This window comes from Nycticebus coucang, chromosome 11 (genome assembly GCF_027406575.1).
Source record: "Nycticebus coucang isolate mNycCou1 chromosome 11, mNycCou1.pri, whole genome shotgun sequence".
In the NCBI taxonomy this organism is placed as follows: domain Eukaryota; kingdom Metazoa; phylum Chordata; class Mammalia; order Primates; family Lorisidae; genus Nycticebus; species Nycticebus coucang.
In genome coordinates this window covers 122,249,926-122,253,761 of record NC_069790.1, presented here as the reverse complement: position 1 = coordinate 122,253,761, position 3,836 = coordinate 122,249,926, and the positions used below count along the sequence as shown (strand labels likewise).

Here is a 3,836-nt window from a genome sequence, read left to right as displayed (position 1 = left end):
AGGCAGGAGGATTACTCGAGCTCAACAACTCAAGACTAGTCTGAGCAAGAGCAAAACACGATCTCTACTAACAATAGAAAAATTATTATCCAGGCATTGTGGTAGGTGCCTATAGTCTTTGGAGGCTGAGGCAAGAGGATCACTTGAGCCAGGAGTTTGAGGTTGTTGTGCGCTAGGACGACACCATGGCACTCCAGCCGAGGCAACAGAGTGAGACTGTGAAAAAAAAGTAAAATATAATAAAATTGAAACAGAGTCCAACACTTGTCAAAGATCCAAGACAGATTTTATTCAGACTGCAATAAGGGAGAGAGACCTCAGTATAAACAACTGTATCAACTCTGAGCTGTGCAGAAGTGATGGGGCATTTTTAAGGAATGGATAAGGGAGGACCGGGGAGGAACAAGCAGAGTCAGGCAGTGGAAAATCATAAACACACACACAAAACCAGGTGGGAATTCTTTCCAGAGAATTTTTTTTTTTTTTTTGTAGGGACAGTAGCTGGGACTACAGGAGCCCGCCACAACGCCTGGCTAATTTTTTTGTTGCAGTTTGGCTGGAGCCGGGTTTGAACCCGCCACCCTCGGTATATGGGGCCGGTGCCCTACTCACTGAGCCACAGGCACCGCCCTTTCCAGAGAATTTTTAGGCAAAGCAAGTGTTTGGATGAGGGCAAATCACAAACAGTTAACTCTTCTGGTATCCTGAGCTTTCTCAGGCAGGACCTCAGAAGGTGGGGTTGTGCTAGGACATGACCTTAGAACCAGGCTAGTGTTTTCCCAAGTCTCCTAGTGTTAAAAGGAGTGGACAAAATTATTCGCGCTGAGATTTTGTGGTTCTCACAGGTCTAGTTTGAAGCCTAATTGATAAAAGGGCTAAAAGGAGCCTGAGTAAAATTTTGGCAAGGAGAGAATCTTAAGCCACTAAGTTTTGGGGTAGATTAGCACACACAGTACAGGTGTTAACCAGATTCCCCGAGTCCATGTCTGATGCTTATCCTAGGATACTCCTCGGCCCTCCTTCGGAAGACAAGGCCCACACCTCATGCTATAGTAACTCACAGAGCTTCCTCCAAACATTCACGACAGCTGGAGCTCCCCACCTGTCCACATCATCATCCCTACGACCACCAGGACTCAGCACATGTATGCACTTAGACTTTTTTTTTTTTTTTTCATTTTCAAAATGCATCACTTTATTTTCCTTACAAGGCAGCCACACAGTAAGCAGGTGACAGTCACAAGCCCCAAGGCATCCATGAGTGTTGCTAGAGCTCATAGCCAAAGGAGTCCTGAGGTTTCAGATAGTAAAGCTTTCCCCACAGCCACAAGTTCCTTTGATGTTTGGGTTATTAAACACGAACTCACTGGATAATTTGTCTTCCACATAGACCGTTTCTGTTCCTAGAAGTGTTAGCTGTGCTTTCTTTTCAGGAATACTCTCACCCCGTCTTGAACAACTTCTTCACCAGAATCTCCTTTTGTTTTTGTATATTCTGGAGTGTAAGAAAGGCCATTACACCCTCTGGTTCAGACACTGACTTTCACGCCTAAGTGTTGTGGCTTATCATTAGGAAGTTGTTTTATCTTGTTCACTGCTGAAGGTGTCAGGGTGAGGGCAGCCCAGGTGGGCTGCAGCTTCCGCTTGCTCACAGCCTGGACAGTGGCCCGGACTAAGGAAGCCAACATCTTCACCACCCTGGCGCCATCGTGCCTCGGGGCGGAACTTGGCAACCTCTACCTCTCTCCATGGACACGGCTGGTACATTGGCCACACTTAGACTTCTTCACTTAACAGGCACGGCAGGCTCGCTCACCTTAAATACCTATCCAGATGAAATCCCTCTCACAAGGCATGTGAATGAAAATAGTGACATGGCTCGGCGCCTGTCGCTCAGCGGTTAGGGCGCCAGCCACATATACCAGAGCTGGTGGGTTCGAATTCAGCCCAGGCCTGCCAAGCAACAATGACGGCTACAACCAAAAAATAGCCGGGTGTTGTGGCAGGCACCTATAGTCCCAGCTACTTGGGAGACTGAGGCAAGAGAATCGCTTAAACCCAAGAGCTTGAGGTTGCTGTGGGGACATAGTGAGACTCTATTTCAAAAATATATAAATAAAACAGTGACATGGGCCAGACGCGGTGGCTCACGCCTATAATCCTAGCACTGTGGGAGGCCAAGGCAAGTGGATTGCCTGAGTTCAGAGTTTTCAGACCAGCCTGAGCTGGAGTGAGCCAGAGTGAGACCCTGTCCCTACCAAAAAAAGCTGGGCGTTGTGGTGGGCACCTATAGTCCCAGCTACTTGGGAGGCTGAGACAAGAGAATCGCTTAAGCCCAAGACTTTGAGGTTGCTGTGAGCTGTGACACCACAGCACTCTACTGAGGGCGACATAATGAGACTCTGTCTCAGAAAAAAAAAGAAAACAAAAAGAAAATTGTGGCATGCAAGTGTCAAGCATCAAAGCCACTTATATAACCACTTTGCTGAGCACATCCCGTGTGTAAGGCGGGTGTTGAGATCACAGAAATCTGTGTGGTCATCTCTGCCCTCCAGAAGCAGAGATCTGGAAATCCACTGAGTTTTCCTTATTTAGATAAGGGCTGTGGTAGGAGCTAGGGCTTGTCAAATGCAGCATGAATTCCTTTATTCACTTCTTTTTTTTTTTTTTTTTGTAGCCCTCGGTAGAGTGCCGTGGCGTCACACGGCTCACAGCAACCTCCAACTCCTGGGCTTAAGCGATTCTCTTGCCTCAGCCTCCCGAGTAGCTGGGACTACAGGCGCCCGCCACAACGCCCGCCTATTTTTTCGTTGCAGTTTGGCTGGGGCCGGGTTTGAACTCGCCACCCTCGGTATATAGGGCCGGCGCCTTACCGACTGAACCACAGGCACCGCCCCCTTTATTCACTTTTGAAACCATTTTGTTCCAGCTAAGCTGAAGGCCCTTGGGAGTACACTGACAGTCAGAAATATGTATCTATTTAACACATTTAGCTATGGGGCAAAGCAGAGGCCAGAATCATCATAATCATACACAATCAAGGCAAAGATGTCATCAATGAGATTTTTTTTTTCGAGACAGAATCTCACTATGTCACCCTCCGTAGAGTACTGTGACATCACAGCTCACGGCGATTCTCTTGCCCCAGCCTCCCAAGTAGCTGAGACTACAGGTGCCCACTACATGCCCAGATTTTTTTTTTTTTTTGCAGTTTTTGGCCAGGGTCGGGTTTGAACCTGCCAATTCTGTTATGTATATGGGGTGGTGCCCTACTCCTTGAGCCACAGGCGCCACCCCAATCAATGAGATGGGGTGCTCATTGATGTGCTCATGGCTACTCTAATGAACTTTATCTTTTTTCTCTTCAGATGTTGTAGACTTGCCGGGCATGGTGGCTCACGCTTGTAATCCTAGCACTCTGGGAGGCCAAGGCAAGTGGATTGCTGAGCTCACAGGTTTGAGACCAGCCTGAGCCAGAGTGAGACCTCGCCTCTAAAAACTGCCTGGCATTGTGGTGGGTGCCGATAGTCCCAGCTACTTGAGAGGCTGAGGCAAGAGGATGACTTGAGCCCAAGAGTTTGAGGTTGCTGTGAGCTGTGACCCCATGGCATTCTACCAAGGGTGACAAAGTGAGACTGTCTCAAAAATAAAAAGATGTTGTAGAGAGGTCTGTGCCTGCTCTTGAAGACAACTAGACAACTGATAAATATCATTGCAGCAACAGTTGACAACAGGGGTGGCCTTTTTCTCAAACTTCATACCTTTATGTTCAAGGTAGAGAGAACATGGTGGTTTCTAGGCAGCATGAGAAAGCAGGGCTTCCGGCAAGACTTGCC

The 3,836-nt window shown here is 47.9% G+C and overlaps 1 pseudogene; it reads right to left on the bottom strand.

The window, feature by feature from the left end:
* Window positions 1-1,299: 1,299 nt before the first annotated feature.
* Window positions 1,300-1,688, bottom strand: LOC128560423 (iron-sulfur cluster assembly 1 homolog, mitochondrial-like; annotated as a pseudogene).
* Window positions 1,689-3,836: the final 2,148 nt, after the last annotated feature.